Source organism: Rattus norvegicus, chromosome 1, assembly GCF_021556685.1.
Source record: "Rattus norvegicus strain SHRSP/BbbUtx chromosome 1, alternate assembly SHRSP_T2T, whole genome shotgun sequence".
NCBI lineage: Eukaryota > Metazoa > Chordata > Mammalia > Rodentia > Muridae > Rattus > Rattus norvegicus.
In genome coordinates, this window is record NC_141534.1 from 23,023,176 (window position 1) to 23,042,500 (window position 19,325).

General features: G+C 41.1%; 1 long non-coding RNA gene across 2 annotated transcripts in view; it reads left to right on the forward strand.

Annotated features, from left to right (window-relative positions):
- The first annotated feature begins 835 nt into the window (after positions 1-835).
- The window catches only part of LOC108349443 (uncharacterized), an 83,926-nt gene continuing 65,436 nt past the window's right edge, over positions 836-19,325 (forward strand). The window contains exon 1 of one of the 2 annotated variants that reach the window (XR_015644812.1): positions 836-972. This is a non-coding gene — a long non-coding RNA (uncharacterized LOC108349443). The remainder of the gene's footprint in view (positions 973-19,325) is intronic. The other variant, XR_015644807.1, reaches the window with a different exon arrangement.

A 19,325-nucleotide genomic window follows, 5' to 3' on the forward strand; every position in this document is an offset into this window, starting at 1 on the left:
TGAATTAGCAGCTAAAACGAGTATCGGAGGGCAGCAGAGCTCAGAGCTGCCAAGGCGCCCACTGCAAAGATGGGGAAGACATGGGTCACCCCCCTCACTCTCACTCTCACCGTCTGAAGTGACATTTAAATTAGATCCTGGAAATTACCTTTTCTGTTTATCTTAGCAAGACTTTTCCCCCTCTTTCGCTTTATTTGAGCAGCGAAGCCGCTTTACAGCATTTCGTGTCGCCTGCACAAAGTGTTTTGCATACCTGTAACCTTTCAATTAATGTTATTTATGTTTCAATAAACCACCGAGCTACTTTTCCAGATGTCCTAATCCTTCATGTAAATGAATTTATTAGATCCAGCCACCAGACTCAACGAAATCTGCTAAATTCACTGTCTGGGCCACATACCAGGGAGTTGAAGCTGTATTTGCATAAGCTTGCTCCGTGAGTGTAATCTTGTGTATTATCTGCAGAGTTAAAGTTTCACTAATGTAAATCCCTGACAAATCAAATACAGATGGGCTTCTCTGCCCTCAGGGTTGAGCCTGTCAATTCTCAGCTCTCATATCTGCCTCCTCTTGGCTCTGGGCTCCTCACCCTTCGGCCCCCCTCCCCCACCCCAATACTACTAATCTTTCAAAATTATTTATGTTAATACATTGCAGACACTGAGCACCGCAGTGAAGACCGGTGGCTCCCATCCTCTTTCAATCATCCTGCCAGGCAAAAATGAGGTTGGCAAGTCGTTCGAGGGGGAGCAAGTTTTACCACCTGGAAAAATTTGCCCTGCCAATCAGTGGATGGCAGACAGATTGTTTGAGTTTGCCTAGAGATGTTTTAGATAAGGGGAAGTCAGCTCAATAAGTGGGTCAATGTCGGCCTGCAAATTCCAGAACGTGGCCAAGGTAAATTCAATACTAAGCCCTTAGAGGAAGGGGCAGGGAGTTGGCATGAAGAAGCTGCCTGGTATGGCGGGAAAGGTAATGGCTCATCTATTCACACTGATTCCTTGGGCTAATGTTACAGACCTCTGTGGAAGGTGGGACTCTCCTTTAAGTCCATTGATTAGCTCTCAAAACTCTTGAGAGTTTTAAGCTCTATATCAAAAGGGAGAAGATATGCTGAACACCGAGAGAGAAAGCGTTAAGGCTTCTTGGGTTTGTTCTTGATTATTTTAAAGACTAACTGTGTTTCCTCCACTGCTGCCCAGTTGCTATGTATTTGGCTTCAGCCTTTGATCCCCCTTATGCTGGCACATCATAAAAAACATATTCCTGCTCACGTCTGATATTATGTAGTTTGTTTCTGCTCAGGGTGAATAAGCCTCTCTTTGTTTTTGATAGACTCCAGGTGTTTATCGCTTTAAGTTAGTAATGGAGTTAACCACAAGAAGCAACTGGGGGGAAAAAGAAGGAATTAGGGGGAAATTCCAAGTTTGATAACTTTAGGCAAGACTCCTCTGGGAATAATATGCTCTAAACTTAAGAGGCCTTGTCTCTGCTTTCCAATCAAGTCGGTTGAAACTGGGATTTTTTAGTAGGCAGAAGTTCCCACTCCTTTCAGGTCTTTGGTGAGTTTCTTTGAAAGCATCCAGAGAGTCTTGTTTCTCCATGAATTTTCATCCTGGTACTAAAATGAATGGTGGCAGCCAATCCAAAAGAGATTACTGATAGCCATTTGCTTGATCTGAGCTTGGAGGATTAATGCCAGAAGCAACTTTGTACCCAGGATGGTAACCGCCTCCCCCTGCCCCCGCCACCCCTTGGATTTGGGGGAGCAAAAGAGCATTAATATTGGCATGAATGAGTGTGTAATAAGCAGTCAGCAGCTGGGATCGGAAGTACTTCTCACTTTGTATTCCTACACTGCCGGACATATTGTATGGGAGTCAGAAGCCAACACAAGAACATTTGGCAATTGTGACCAGGGTTACTGGCAAAATTTAATCCACCTCTACTTTCTCTGTTGGCACAAATGGATATGGCTCCGTCCACCCTTAGAGATCAAAACTCTTTTGTCATGTTGGGGAAAAGCAAGTTTTCTCGGCGATTCTCACATTTTTAAATATTTGATATTTAATTTTAAATGATGAAGTATTTTTAAATGTGCAAGTTTATTTAAGTAATGCAGTTTAAAGCATAAACATTCGTGGCTAAGTGAGATGCCTATTGGGTTAGAGAAATAGTTGCATAAAGGTCATTACCAAGAGATGGAAGTGTTTAAGTTATAGTAGCTTTGAGAGTCTCCCGATAGCCTTCCGATTTCTTGGCATGAATCAATACAATTTTGTGGTGATTGATATGGGAAGTAGGCGCTGTTATCATCTTCATTACTTAAGGTAGAAACTGAGGCAAAAAGAACTTAGATAATTTGCACCAACAATGAATGAATGACTCAGCCAAAATGTTATAGGCATTTTGGGTTTCAATTAGTAGTTCTCAGCTTGTGGGTCACAACCTCAGACATCAGCATATCAGATAATCACAATTCCTAACAGTAGCAAAATTACAGTTGCAAAGTAGCAACAAAATAGTTTTATTGCTGGGGCATCAGTCACCTCAACATAAAGGATGCTATTAAAGGATCACAGGGTTAGGAAGGCTGAGAACCATCGCCTAAAACTTAACGTTTTGGTTTTGTAAGATGTAAGAAAGAGTGGGTCAAACTTCATACTTTTGGAAATTTACACTACCAAAGCAGAATTTTGAATTAATGAGATTCTGTTTGAAATATTTTAGAGGGAAATATCTATATAAAGTAACACTTAATAATGAATACCCTATTATTTGCTCTTACACTTTTACTCAACATGCATAGACCAATGCAATATGCCATTTTAGAAGTTGACATTTTGTTTTGTTTTGTGACAGGGTCCTTCTACATAGCCCTAGCTGTCCTGGAACTTGCTCTGTAGACCAGGCTGCCCAAAACTCACAGAGATCCTTCTGCCTCTGCCTCTCAGGTGCTGGGATTAAAGGTATGAGTAACCATCCCAGGCTTACAAGTTAATTTTAGTTCAATTTCCTTGAGTAGACTTGTCTAATATCATATTTAATATCAGTTCAAAGGTTGGGGTAGTATCCCAGAGCTACAGCATTTGCCTAGGATGTGTGAGGTCACAATTTTGCTACCTAGTAGCACAGAACCAAAGCCTTACCTAACACAAGCCGTAATCACTTAAGTTGGGACCTACTTTCCACATCTCGGCAGGTGTGTGTGTTGTGAGTGTGTGCTCTTCCTAAAGCAGCTTGTGTTAAGACTGTGATTTGAGGAGATGACAATCTATCCCTTGGTCTTTGCAGAGCAATTGCTGGAAGGCATCTAATCCAAACCTCTCACACTCAAACTGATTCTTAAATGAAACATTTAGGAAACTCTTATTTCTTAATTATCCCAGCCAGAAAGAGCAACTGTTAAGAACGTGAAAATCAATACAAATATCATTTCGACTTCACTGTAAAAACAGTTGCACGCGTTTCTCCCACTGAGACATTAATTGTCTACTGTTTCACAGTCTATATTTGCTGAGTTTTTATTAACATCTTAATAATTGCTATTCTTATATACGTGTCTTTACAGAGGTCCTTTGACTTTTGTAAATGATGTTTTCCCCCTTCACTTACTCCATTAGTTTCAATTTTCTTTCTTAATAAAAGAATTCTGACTGAAGGCAGTAAGAAAGAAAGAAAGGAAGAAAGAAAGAAAGAGAACATGAAAATTAGAAAAAAGAATCAGATCATAAACAAATTGTAGTTAGTGTCCCAGAGGAAGGGGACACTGAACACACTGACTGGGGACATCTGGGTCTTTTATTCAGGTGCAGTAAGAGGTTGGCACTCTTGCTGACTTCAGGCTTGACTTGCTGAAGGTTCTGTTGCTTTGTGGAAACGTTTGACAAAGAGGATAAAGGGTAGAGGAAAGGAAAGGTGCCTTTGTCCTTACCATGTACTATGTGTTGGTTTCCTGTTCTTAGTCCCTCTCCACAGAAACTTCCCAGTCAACTTGCATCTTATTCACAAAGACACACAGCCCTCTTCAGACTTCCTCATGCCTCTCTACTGTGTAATATTCACAATCTCTCGTTTACATACCTTTACGCTAGGAGGTTCCTCTATCACCGAGCTAGCGCTGCCGAACTACTTAAATGTGTGTCAACAGTGGCAGGGTATGATATTTCACTTCTGGGTTTCTTGGAGAAACACGACATATTCGAATGTGTTCAGAGAAGGTCTTTAGGCTTCCCTGTAAGGGCAAAATAGAGAGCAATTGGAAGTGACTTAAGCAGCCATTGCAAGATACCTTTGTCATTGACTTCAGGTCCACAGGTTTGGATAGCATAAGCACTCCCTGAAGGATTGCACTTGGAATCAGGGTTAACAGACAGCAGAGAATCAACCATGTATTCAGTTGGGGCTTCCCATGCAAGCCTGAAACAGCATACTGTCTGCAGTTTCCATGGGTGTCGTATGCTAATTTCTAGCTAGCTGAGTCTCGGCATAGATTATTGTCTCAAGAAACACTATCTGTTGAGCAGCAGTAGAAGCATTTGTACGCCTGTTGCTTCTCTAGTTTGCTAGTGTCTATCAAGCAGCTATATACATTGATCTACTTGTAAATCGCTCTCACCGAGCTACTCTGGCATTGTGTCCATAGTAGGCATCATGGGAAAGAGAGAAAAGTTATTGGGAAGTACTATGGGAAGTTATTGGGTTACTACGGTTGTTTGTTAAAGTGATTGTTTTGACAAAGTCTTGCTATGCAGCCCAGGCTGGTCTCAAACTCAGGATCTACCTGCCTCCCAAGTGCTAGGATTCAGATATGACCCACCATTTAGGTTTGAAATGGTGTTCACAAAGAATGCCATGGACTACTGCGTTCTTTATGAACCTTGAAAGAGACATTTTGATTGAGCCATGGCCTGTAAAAATTACTTTGAGCACCTACTATGTATAAAACGTATGCACACCTGGCACCCATAGGTACTAAATCAACAAACTTTTAAGAGCAGAAGAACTTCTTAGAACATGATACACAATTTTCGCTTTAACCATCTAGTATTGCCTCAGATATGTGGGCTACAATACACTGGGAGTAAGACTGCTTCTTAACTGATTGTCCCCAAACTTCCTTACGCTACAGGGAGCATGTTTTGGGCTTAATGACTTACATTAATACGAGAGTTTGTATTTTCAAGAAGATGGTGAGGATGAAGCAGAGTTTTTCAAGGATTTCTTCTTTCTTTTTAGCCTGCTATTTCAATGACTTTTATATTTGGAACATTGGTAATAATTGGTGGGGAGTGGAGGGAAGAAAGAGTAGGGTGGACATGATATAAATGCAGCCTTCATGAATGATCTCTCCAAAAAATGCTTAAAAGTGCAAAAATTCTGATGGTTGTAATGGACATAAATTTATCAGGTAAAGATGAAAATATAACTCAGGGATGATGTAGGTACTAAGGTAACAATTTTAGTTTCATTTGAGTGCTAAAAAGATCTCCAGGCTTCAAGCTAGGAAAAATGATACTTCTTGTTACTTAAAAGGGAAGACAAATAGTTAAACTCACTAACTAAACTGCGGAGACATGGCTCCCACAGATTGCAGCTACAGCATCAGCACCGCCTGGAGACCTGTCAGAATGCAGAGTCCCGGGATCATCCCCAGATGTACCCCATTAGAGCCTCTGGGTATGGGACCAACTGTGTTTGCACAGGCTTTCCTAGCTATTTTTATGTGTGTTGGGGGTATGAGAAGCCCTGCTGTAGAGCGAGGCTTGGAGTTCTCTAAAGGGCTGATACTGAGCCAACTTTCCCATCTGGTTAATGGTAAATGGTCCCAGTCTCTCTGAAAGAACTGCTCTAGTTAAGAAAAAAAACCACCCAATGAAAGATGTCCCGTGGACCACTTTTACATGCATTAGTATGAAAAAGAAGTAGAGAGAGGGTTTTCGAATTTTGTGGCCCATCAAAAAAATTAATATTCCATTGCAGAAACACCACGAGTCTTGGTAGCTTTCATCTATGGGCTATGGAGCGACCAGACGGCTTGCTTTCAGTACACCTGGTGTGTTGTGAATATTAATGTTAATACTTGAGACTCAGAACAGGTAAGAGATGAGCTTCTGTAGATTAGGGTGTGTGTTACCTCACAGTGAAGACACAGGAAGGGCACCTGTGCCACTCAGGTGCCATCAAGAGGCACTGAAAGAGGGGGCCAGGAAGTCTAAAGGTTTTGGATATAGAAGAAGCTAGTGATGGGGTTAAAACTCAGCTTAGGCAATTTTAATCTCTTCCTCCCTCGTGTGTGTGTGTGTGTGTGTGTGTGTGTGTGTGTGTGTGTGTGTGTGTGGTCAGCATACGTGGAATATTCACTGGATTTATGTTATGGGTCAGGGTTAGGCGTATCTTTAAAATGGAGGAGCTAAAGGCAGAGCATGCTAGACACGGTATGTGAAATACTCAGTTCAAAATAGGGTGTCATCTGGCCAAGCGTCTCTTCTCATTTACACTTACCTACTAGGTGCTTCATGTCTTCAAAAGCACAAATGCATGCACGCAAAGCTCCACTTTTAAAAGATTCACTCAAACAAAGAACCCAATGATGTTAGTGATGTCGTAGTTCTGTAGGATTGGCAGTTTAATAGTCAATATCCCATTCAAGCTTACATGATTTATGAGGTTGCAGTCTGTAAATCAGAGTGTTACTTTTTGTTACCATTAAATGCAATAGGATCTAACAATTATTTGGGAGGGAGTCTTAAGCACAACGACTAGCTGAATAATTATTTCTAGAAGGGTTAATTCTGAACTGCAAGTTTACTCCATGTCACCTAGAATGATGTTCAGAACAATAATTTTACTTAAAAATATATAATAGCGTAACTTTGGTATTTACCTGAAGAAGAACATATATTTCTCTATATGGACACACACACACATTTAGGTTGTTTGATTTACTAGCCTTTTTTTTTTTCCTCTCAAAAACTAAGTAAAACACAATCAACTTTTATTTCCAATCTGTACCTGAAAATAATAAAAAAAAACTGCTTATTATTTTCTATATGAAAAAGTTGCACATTAATTATGTTGACTTGTAATGGAGCAAGTACCAGTCAGTAATTCTCAACGTGATCACGTGACACCGGCCTTTCCCTCACACCAGCAATCTGACTGGCTGGTTTGGATTCCCTCTTTCCCACAGACGCATTGGCAGTCCTCACTGATCATTCTTTTTTTTTTTTTTTTAAAGTACACAGTAAATTTATTAATTGTGTTATGTAAACATGAACTGTGGAGAACTGTGGCTTTGTTTTCCACAGGTACAAAAAAGGCATCAAGCTAAAGGGAAAAAAGCTTCAAACAGGGTATTTTCGATACTCAACCACCTCTACTACTCAATCAAATGTTACAAGACACGTTTAAGCTGAGAAAAAGTTTTAATAACACATACACATACATTCAGAAGACTTTTAAACAAGACAGTATAAAATTTTAAAGGAAAGAAAAAAACCATTGCATTTACTGCCTAAGAGCTAGTAGATTAACTGGCTGACAAGAATGCCCCGGGGAAACTGAGGCACAGATGAGGTGCACCTGCACCATAGAGTAGGCGTCCTCATAAGATCGAATTTTGCTGACTCTCGCACCCAACTATACCTTACCCCTGCCTCCTGAGAGACAAGCCAAGTAAGTCCTCCAACTCAGCTGCTTGTCAATGAGTCAGGTTTTAAATTTAAAAATCCTCCTGGTTTCAAGACTCCACACATTATTACTGACCCCACCAACTCTATCTATTCTGATTGGAGGGAGAGGGGGAGAAAAAAATACAAAACAAAAAACAAACAAAAAACCCCCAAATGCTTCAACAGCGCCTGGGTGGTAACTATCTTATCTATCATTACCAGGGAGATATGTATATATTTCTTTGTTCCTTTTTCTCTTTCTTTCTTTCTTTCTTTCTTTCTTTCTTTCTTTCTTTCTTTCTTTCTTTCTTTTCTTCTTTTTTTTGTGAAGTCAAAAGCAAGCTACTACTTGCATTAAAAAAAAAAAAGCCAACCTTCTGAAAGGTGACAAAGGCACCGTTGCCATCAGGACACAGACAAAACAATGCACAAACACTGACTTCAGTGCTACACAGGTGATTTTGTGCACAAAAAGCCTCTTCATTTAACACGAATTACAGAACTGTATTTTCAGGTAACAAGAAAAGCAGGTCAGAAAAGGCAGTTACACACAAAAGCATAAACACAAGAACTTTAATTTTCAGCTTGCAGTAAGGGTAAAAAGTTTGACATACACATCCAGAAAAGTAGACAAGGATTATTTTTGGCACAGTAATATTGCCAAACACACCACCACTCAGTGCAAGCTTTGTTTGCCAAGTCCCACACATGGCCTGACAGTCTCTGTGCAACAAGCATCTCCTCCCTCCTCACCGTCCCATTTTCTGGGCAACAACAGGCAGAGGGAGACAACGCATGGGGACTCAGAAGGAGATGGAAAATACTTGATTTGGTAATCTCAGAATACAATCACCGTTGCGTGGGAGACCTTTGCTGGCTAAGCAGAGTGCTAATTGGTCTGAAACAGTTTGTATACTCACTGTGATTTATTTCCTTCCCCTTCTGTTTTTCTTTTTAAAAATTCCATTTTGTATTTCATGGGAGTCTTCTGTCTTCATATATACTGTCATGCCACAAAGGGCATCAGATCCTGTAATAGACGGTCGTGAGCCACCATGTAGGTGCTGGGAATTGAACTCACGACCTCTTGAAGAGCAGTTAGTGCGCTTAACCACTGAGCCATCTCTCCAGCCTTTATGTCACTTTCTTAGACAAAGATAAAATGAGAGAGACTTGGAGTGAATGTCACCATGGGCAGAGGTAGGGGAAAGTGAGCAACTGTATTCCACCCTGTCTTGTCTCTTGTCCAGGCATAAGCCAAAATTTCAGTTATGTTTCATGGCCCTGACAATGTGGAGGAGGCAAGGGATTTTCCCAGAGTGCCCTGGTCTTATAATTGTGCATCTGTGTGTCTTTGAACCTCCCATAATACAGTCTGTACCCTTAGAAGAGAAGGCATCACCATTGGAGAAGAACCTCCGAGATTCATAGAATAATAAGAGATCTCGGGCATATTTTATTTATTCCCTACAAAAGTAGCACATGGATTTAAATCACAGTTTCTTAGAAATTATGAAAGGGCGAGCAACCTGCTGACTATAGGAAAGAAACACATTAAAGATGGAGAAACACATTAAAGCCAAGGAGACCCTTCCTTAATCCACGCTTGTTTCAGTGCCATCTCTTTTATTTCTCAAAATTCATTTTTCCTTTTTATCATTTAAAAATATGCCTACAATTCTCCCCCCTTCTTTTCCATGTTCCTTTACACATTTTTTTTTTAAACAAGCTCCCCACTGGTTAGGGTTTAGTTTATTCACTGGGGCGGTTTATGGGTGCCTGTTGTTTGTGTGTACTAATGTTTCCCAGACTCCCCTTATTGGCAAGATCTATGCGAATTTGGGGTAACATGGACCATTTATAAGAAAATGCCTCTTTGTAAGCCACTTGCTCCTACATATATTTTTATTTGCAATATTTACACAGCTAATTTGACCAGAGGAGAAACCGCTTTTAGGAACATGAGTGATTTCTACACAGAGAACAAATTTAGTTCCAATCAAGATCTCCCTGATTAGGAACGGGTGTTTTTGGTAGTTTAGATGTCAGGCAGCTACCAGAACAGCATGCACTCAGCATTTTAGACGTTGTGGCGAACGGCTGGAAAGAAACTGGCTGGTATTTGAGCATCCTCTGGAGTGGAAAAAGTACAACAGCTTGCCTTTGGGTTTCACGCCATTTTCCTCCTTTAATATATGAAGTCTTTTTCCCTCTCTGGTCTCGGGAAAATTCGAGGCAGTGATCGCTCTGACAGTGATCCATATAGACTCCTCCCTGAATGAGGAACTGACCTCTGACCGTTATCTTGGAATCTGGGAATTTTTCGGGAGTTCTGGAGAATGATGTGGGTCATGCCAGGGATAGGACCGGAAGACTAGAGTGTTTCTTACTCCAACCAGCTTGGTCCTGGATACTTTAGAATAGTGTTAGCTTCAAGCAGCAAAACTTGATAGCAAATGGGTTTAAGGTGAAGCCTAACTATTACCATACACCGGAGAATCTCAGAAGTCTGGTTTCGGGGCACACAGCAGTAGCATGGAAACAGCATCCAGGGTGCATGGGTTTCCTCTCACCTCCACCTGAGACTGCTAAGACCCCATGCTCTTCTGGGTGTGAAACAACAGCTAGGAATTGTGAGAACCATCAACCTGGGATCTCTGACTTTGAAGTAATGAGATGAGAAGCCCAGGAAACCTCTTGTGCTACACAGACAGGGAACGTCTTGTCCTTCAGACACTGTGGAGGCTCATTTTTCTCTGTCTGGTAGTATCTGGAAGTAAGTCGGGGGAATGACATGACTAACTCTGAAAGACGCATCTGGAGCAGGGTAGAAGAGGAGGGAGAGGTTGGGTGATATCACTGCTTGTTTTGTTTGCAGGACTGGAAGATTGTTTTCTGCCACACGTGAAAGGAAGTTTTATACACCACACACTTAAATTTCATTCCTTTTCAGAGAAAATGGACTAAGTACCAGAAAATTCTGCAGCATAAAATTGGGAACTGGCACCAAGGGATTAATACAATAGGTTCAGGTGATAAGGGACATGGATTTGTGGGAATCAAACCGGTATTTACTCTAAATTGAGCTGTATTATTAACAGTCAACTAAATATAACCCACCCCTCTCTCTTTCTCCCTCTCTCTCTCTCTCTCTCTCTCTCTCTCTCTCTCTCTGTGTGTGTGTGTGTGTGTGTGTGTGTTTGGCACAGGGTTTCTCTCTGTTGTAACAGCTTTGGCTGTCCTGGAACTTGGCTGGCCTTGAACTCACAAAGATCTGCCTGCCTTGGACTCCTGTGTGCTGGGATTATGGTGTGCCACTATGCCCGGCAACTAAGTATATTTTTAAGCTGTGTAATTGCCATATATATATATATATATATATATATATATATATATATATATATATATATGATTAGCTACATTTTGTTTACTTGCTTTTGAAGACTGGGTTTTACTATTTAGCCCAGGCTGGTCTCAAATTTGGGATCGTCTTTCCTTCCTTATTTTCCTAAGTAATAGGAAGCATACCCAGTTTCAGATACATGCTAAGAAAAAAATCATTTCTACTTTCTAGAACATTTTTACCACTTCTTTACCGGACAAATACCAACCACAGCTTTATTCTTCCCATAACATTGGGATCTAGGCATGGAGTGGTCATGATTTTGACCTTTGAGTTATAAACAGAGAAACCTAGGAAGTCTCTTTACTCTTGAATCTGTTTCGTATTCTACTGTCTCTCTGGCCAAACCGTCCACCCCCACTATTAAATACTCATTCCTTTGGGGCAGCATATGCAGGCTTTTAAAAAGCTGGTTATTTCACCTCCTCATATAAAATTAGCTCAAATCAATTTCCTTCCATATAGTTTAAGTCTGGCCAATCGAATAAACGAGCTCATAATCATTTATCAGCATCTGCCATGCATCAAACTTGTAAACACCAGGCCACAGGATCAGATTTATCAGTAGATTCTAGTAAGATGCCCACAATTCAGTGGAAACAATTTAAGGACTGTGACACAGCAGGAAATGTTTTAGAATAGCCGTCCTGGTTGCTACACTGTCTTGTGAAGATTTTTGCCTCCCCGACACAGGACAGATGGGGAGAAGGTTTCCAGTGTTGGAGGAAGGGCACGTCTCATGTTAGACGACTAGTGCAGAGTAGCAAAAGCTCGGAGTGACAGGGGCAGGCCATGTTTTAACAATTTCATAATTATTCTCATGAGTGGAAACTCCTAAATGCATCTTTCAAGCTGAGGTGCCCACGTGTCGTTTGCCTTCATTCGGAGTCAAGATGCAACCAATTACCAACTCCTGACAGCGGGGCCTGATGTTACAGGATCAAATAGTGCGGTGATGTCACCGGCTCTCCTACATCTCCCAAATGCATCACAGACGAGGGGAAAGTGACAGTCATGTACACAAATGGCGATAATAACCGTGTGAGTTGAACCTACTCCCGGCTGACAAACCGTCACAGCCTTCCCCGCTCGATTCCTCATTCCTCCTCATGTCAGCGACAACTTCGGGCACAAAGCACCAGAACGGTTCACCCAAGATGCCGTCTCTCGGCTGTCACCCAGACGAGATTTCAAGCCATTTAAATGCTAAGCGAGCCGATACATTCTGGCTGATAGGGTTCGTGCGTGATTAAATACGTCGATGAGTCAGTCAATAAATCGAACACGAGCTACCATCATGCCCTAAGCCACAGTCCCCTGTGAGAGGATGTCTAGGAGGAGCTGCGGTCTGAATCTGAAGGCGGGGCCGCCCATCTTGGCTATCACATCTTGTAGGTTCTGAGTCCCTCTTTTGTTTACAGATGCTTCATCTATGGTACCACATGGCCCCTGAACCTTGGCACTTACTGACGTTTGGAACAGACTGAGTATTCTTGGCCTATACACTCTGGATATCCACTTGCCCTACCCTAGAGTTTGAATAAATATCAATGTCCTTAGACTTTGCCAAGTAAACTCTGGGGGGCAAAATGGCCCTGAGCTGGGAAATACTGGGCCACATACCAATATTATCTTTTCATGTTATTACTTGCATCGTTTATGTCCAACAAGAGTTTAAGGTGTCGAAAGGAGGCCTATACATGACTTGTGGGAAAACAATAAGGTAACTGGACAGAGCAATAGCCATGTTCCAAGGTGCATCACAACAGAGCTCAGCTCAGCTCAATCAGCGGCACGTGTATAAGGGGGCGTTACACAAAGACTCCTCCTTCCCTCCCTTTTCCCTGCTCCCTCCCTTTCTTCTCCCTGCCTATTTAAAAAGATGAAACTTGGCATATAGAATGAATGAAATAAATACATTACCTAATAATGTAACTTTTCTATAAAATACATGAAAACTATTAAGATGTTCTTCACTTTACAGTCTTTGTGTTTTAGTTTTTGTCTCTAGTGATCTCCAGGTGTATTTATTCAACTTTTATAAAAACTTTGCATGTTTATAAAATATATATGTATACACACACACACACACACACACACACACACACACACATATTGGTATTGACTAAACAATACCACCTTCTAACGGCTACATGTATGTATCTCTAATCTTCGAGTAGAAGGTAGCCTGCTTTGTACTCTTTGGACTCTTTTTGGCTGGGCTACAGATCAGTCTAACACATGCTAAGTAGGAACTCTAATTCTGAGCTACATCCTGAGCCTCCACCCTACCCTAAGTCCTGCTTTCTTCCTTACTAATACCTTTTAAACACTTCTGTGCGAGGCATACGTCATTATCACCACTTGGCCAATTTTCCACATGGTATATTAACATGTTAGGGTGTCTGGTAAAATGGTAGTAACCATAGATGCACATACACAAATACATTTACTGGATCTTCTTGAGTAAAAGATAATTATTAAAACAGTGGCTGGACCTTGTTTTGCATGCCTTTGCTTCCAGTAATTGGGAGGCAGAGGCAGGAGGACATCTGTATGTTCAAGTCCAGCCTGGTTTACACAGTGAGTTCCAGGACAGCCAGACTCTGCCTCAAAAAAAAAGATTATTATTAAAGAATATGTATTTTCAAAGCGGAGCCTCTGTTTGGAATTGGAAAGAGAGTTGAACTTGATGATGAGTCATGAGCTTTGCATCTGTGTGCTGTGAGGTTTACTCCGGCAGCAGGACAGAGGATATGTCGATTTTTCTTTTTCTCACCCACAGACTGTAGCACTGTAGGATGTTATAACCCATATCTGAAAGCAGCACTTTTTATTTCAGATTCAAAGCTGAACAATCACTGCTCCGGGTACCTCATTAACCTATGTGAGGAAGCCTTCAAACTTTCCGAGAATATTATGATATGGGCCACGGAAATTTGGTTATTTTGAAAGCAGGTGACCATCCTAATTTAGGTGTGATTTTCTAGTGCGACGGTTGTTGGTCTCTGTCTCTCAGAGCCCCAGGATGCTCCTTAGCTTGTTTTAATTTCATCAGAAAACAAGTATATTCACCAATGATTAGGAATACATTTGGCAGGCTCTACCTTGTCTTACGTTAGATTGTTGTCAATGGCATTGATTTGTCTCCAAGCCTGACTAAGCATAAAGCCATGTCTTCTATACACAATTTTGTTTTTCTTACTTATGGTGTGATTCGTGAGATGGCTCCTTAGTTACATAGGAATTTAGACAAGAAAGCTGTGTTTGAAGGTGCCACCATTGAAAAGCCGTAGGTTTATCAGCTTCGTGGGATGACAGATGATTTATAGAGACAGCTATATTTTGCTGTAAAGTGTGATTTTTTTCATCTTGTCTTCTGGACCCTAATGTTGCGATAGTTGCAAATGGGAACTCAGGAGAATGAAAGCTCACTGGTCCAGATGTAACAGATGTAAGATCAGGCAGACAGGAGCCAGGGATAACTTAGCTGGCTTCTTGCAACAGACACAACCAAAGAAAAATCTTAGAAGTTGTCATCTCAAAGTGGGACATACATGTCAGGAAGTGCCATGAGAAGTACAAGAGCACATTGACTCTGATATTTGCAGGATGAGGCTTGACAGAGCTGGATGTGAACCACACTCACTCAACGAGTCAAGTTGGAAGATGTGATCCATCAAAAGGAAGAAATGACAGTCCTGAGACATGGGGACCCATGAGCTAGCTGCACGATGCAATTCAACGAAACATTCCTAAATGATTAGGCAAAAATCACGAAACAATTTGAGCATGCTGAATTTGGGAAAGCATCGTGGGACTCAGATGCACTTTCTGAATCACACTATGTTCAAACTTCACCATAAATGGTCTTCTAAACACTGAGCTTGGGAGATGGATCACTGGGTAGAAGTGCTTGTTGTATACACATGAGGTCTTGAATCCAGATCCTCATACTTTGTGTGAAATCCAGGAGTTACCCTGAGCATGGGCAACAGAGACAGGAAGGTAGATGAGGCTTGCAGGCCACCAGTCTGGATGAAAAATGGTGAGTTCCAGGTGCAGTAAGAGACCTGTCTCAAGGGAATAAGGTAGAAATCAATGAAGGACTTGACTACACAAGATGTCTTCATTTGCACATACATGCATATCCATGTTCCAATACAACATATACATACACAAAAGATAAAAATACTTCTAGATATGCAAATGTGTCCATTCAAAAGATGTTACTAATATGCATTAAACTTATATACCATTAGAACAGCATTGCTGTGGTGTGTGCAAACACACATGTCATCATTGCTACATTTCCTCCTGATGATGCTAACATTAGAAATTCTTTTAGGGAAAATAAATATTGCCAATTAAAGCTATTCTATTATGCTATTTCTCTATAGTTTTGAAAGCACTTGGCCTTAGAGATCTGTTTTCGTTCATGCTGGATCCTTAATCTCCTTGTCTGGGGTGAAATGGATTACCGATGTTTAGGTTGTTTTCCACAATTGTAGATGAAATGTGTGGCCGGAGAACCATGCTCAATGTTTTCCTCCTCATGTTTATTAACATTATTGTTCCATTAAAACAACTCATTCCGCAGTAGAAAGGTGATCTGAAAAAGCAGGCGAGCTGGACAATGAAACCCACATAGTGGACTCCACATACCAGATACATATCTGTTCCATAGATGTTTAGTACAAACAGATGCCTGCCTGCCTGTTCTTCTGAGGCTTCCGTTTTGGCGGAGGTGGAGACTGACCAACATTAGATTAGTAAGTACTATGGAGGACTAGAGTCAGGGAAGAACAAAGAATGCTGGGAATCGGATGAAGATGCTTCTGATGTTGTTCCAAACACACTGATCACAGTGGTCACGTGCTTAGACCCCTTTAATCTGTCCCTTGTCATCTAGCACTGAGGACATTCCCAATTCTACAAAGTCTTTTTATGCACAGTTAGAGCCTCAAGAGACCTCCCCTCCTTAGCTCCTTCAATCCATTCAGACACTCTTCATTTTGTCCATGTTTAGTGATGCAGATTTCCAGAGTAGGTCCTGCCACCTTGTGCTTCTGTGTATCGAATTGCTTATGGATTTAAAAGTCTCCATCCTTCGCTTCAAAAGTTTATTTACCTTATAAAAATTTTTCTTACTACTTAAAACTCATAGCTACTATCATATAGGAGAGTTTCAAGCTATATTGTTCATTACTATAGCAAAATACATGATGTAGACTACTTAGAACAAAAATAGTTCAATTTAGTTTATAACTGTGGGATCTAAGTCTCAAGAATGGTAAGTTGCCTTAGTTCAAACTTTAGTGAGAATGTTGGATGCCAATGTGGTAAGAAGCTACCACACCTTTGAACCAGGAAGCAGAAAGGCTGGGCAGGGCTAGACTCATTTTTTTTTTTGTAACAATCCTTTCTTGAGGACCCAAAGAGGTCATAGAGAGCTCTCTTAACTCCTTTGAAAGTCATAGCCCCATGAAAGCCTCCTACAATTCCTTAGTTCTTATAGGCACCCACAATAAATACGAGAAAAAATACAAAAAATGTTGGATATAGTAATGTTCTCATAATATAATATGACATCTATAATAGAAGAAAATGAACACCGAAGGGTGTATGTATATGTGTGTGTTTTCCTGTTGCTACCTCTTATTAATATCAGTGTACAGAAAGGCATGCCGTAAAGGGTCTTTGTCTCTAATTCAAATGAGATCTGCTGCTCTGTTGGAATGTATTCATATAAAATGCACTGATTAAACAGACATTTGTGAGGCCCTGGCAGTGCAGATCTGCAGTGCTTTCTAGCATGTGTGTGAAGGCCAGAGTTCAATCCTGAGCACCATAAAAACAAACAGAAACTGTAAGGTGCATATCGTGTGCCAGGGGCTATGGTCAGCAGGGACTCAAAGCAAACATATTCAGGTTCTGTCATCAGGAATTTCACACTGTGAAACAGTGAACAGTCAGAAGTCAATAAGGCCTGTGAGAAAGGTGCTAATGCAGAGACTCAGGGGACAGTGTAGAGTTGTGAACAGGTTGCGTCACATGTAGGATGGTGCTTGGCGGGGCCCTTCATACCTGTGATCAGCAGTTGCTTATTTCCTCCTAATGATAGTCCTTGAGGCGATTCCACCATTTTCCTCATCTCTTAGGAGCACCTAGTGGTTAACCAACTTACTCAAGGTCAGTCAGACAGTTTGGCTTCCAACTTGGGAATCTTACTCCAAAGGATGACTGTAGGATTTTGTTTAGTCTTTATTAAAGTTTCAGAGAGCTATGTTGTTCATTCCTTAAGGAAGGAGGAAAGAGAAAGCTGAAAATTATTGGCAAAGAATTTGAACTACTGAAAAATTTAAAGGTTGTTTATTTAATACAGTGAGTAAGGTATAAAAATACCTTAGGAATCATGCCAAAACTTTGAACGTAAGCTCTAGGTACAGTAAATTAGACATGCGATATTCTTGTCAACTGCTGTCTTCAATAGTAATTCCTTTAATCCAGTGAAGAATGGTAAATGCCTTGGTGTAAATATTAGATGTCGTGGTTGCCATGGGGTGTGGTAAGAAGATACAAGACAAATACCCACATCTCTGTAGGCTGTAAATAGTTTCTACAGTGTCTGCTACACATCTCATTGGTAGAAGGCACTTTTGAATACCACCCTCTCATGTGTCGTTTCATTTGATTCTTGCTACAACCCCGAATGGGGGACCCTTGCAGATATGACACATCCTTTATACACGCAGACTTGACCTGCCCAGAGGCATGAGAAGAAAATTCAAAAAGCACGTGGCAATTGTCAGTTAGATCACCAGCTCTTATAAGACAGGTAAATTGCAGCTGATACTATTTACCTAACATAGAGATATCAGGACTGGCCCAGGTCATCAGTGCTAAGAAAATCAGTCAGTTGACAAATTGTCTGCAAACGTGATGTGCATACCATTGATACGGTGTGTGAACTCCATGAGATTTTATTTGCTAGCATTATCTTCTATGTCTCCATCTCTTCTGTGTTTGTTGCTGACAACATCGGAGTGTCTACCTCTTGTCTGAGAGAACTAAGAAGCACCAAAGATGGCTGGATGTGTATGGGTGATGCTATCAATGGCGTACCTCAGATAGTGGCGCTCATTTTGCCAGCAACAATAAAAGGTTGTATTGTTACACTGTTGTATTACTACAACCACAGAATGTGTGTAGAAGCTATTAATGGCACAGGTTAACAGGTTAATGGGGTAAGGATTGTCCTATGGCTCTGATGAACCATTCATATTCTTTTTTTTTGTCCCATACATATTTCTGTTAATCCAGGTTACGTTCGAGTCATGAACAAAGGTTCTTCTTCAAAACACCACTTTTCTCCCACTTTTCTCCACCCAAATAAACAACCCTAACACCTTCTGGTTACTTAAAGCAGGCTTCCTTGAATCCTTTCTTTGTCTAATCCCCACACCAGTTCCACCAGGAAATCCTCATCACTTCATTCCTAAACCATACCCAGACTCATTCACTTCTTCTTCCTCCAGATAATTTTGTCTAATTCATTTGGAGCTAGCAGCCTCAACGTGGAGGAGCATATCTGCTATGTCATCATACAATGCACATGTCTAGTGAGAAGAACAGCCATGCCCAAAAGACTTACCATGTAGCCAGGGAAGCTGCTGATGTCTTCTAAGGTCCTTGCTGTGCTGTGTCAACCATTCACTGTGTCATGGGGTGGCTTGGTGATATCGAGGGAAATGATGGTGATGGGGAGCATTCAGGAGACTTAATCCAAGCCTACTTGCCAATTGTCAGGGAAATGTTCCATTATTTTAACAACTGAAGGTTATGTTAGGACTCTATGCAACAGACAACTATGAAGTACAAATCCAAAACGGGTGTCGTTACCCTTAAAGAGCCTCAGTGTGTTCATTTCTAGAATTGCTTTGGATTTTTTTTGTCTCACAACCTCCTCCATGGGCTTTACTTCTCGTCAAGTGTTTATGCACATGGCTGCTTTCTCTCTTGGGAGAACTTAGCTATAAGCACCTTCCTTCGCCTTCCTTCGGAGGGGCTTCTTCTGACTCCCTGACTTCAAGGAGCAGTCCAGTCACGCCTAGTCTGTCACCTTGCTTTGACTTTCTTCACAGAGCTCGTAGTTACCTGCTGAGCTTGTATTTTCATTTCAAGTCTCATTGCTCCCATGAAGCAGAACAAACTCTCTTCCTTGTTCTACCATGCCAGGCACACGTTAA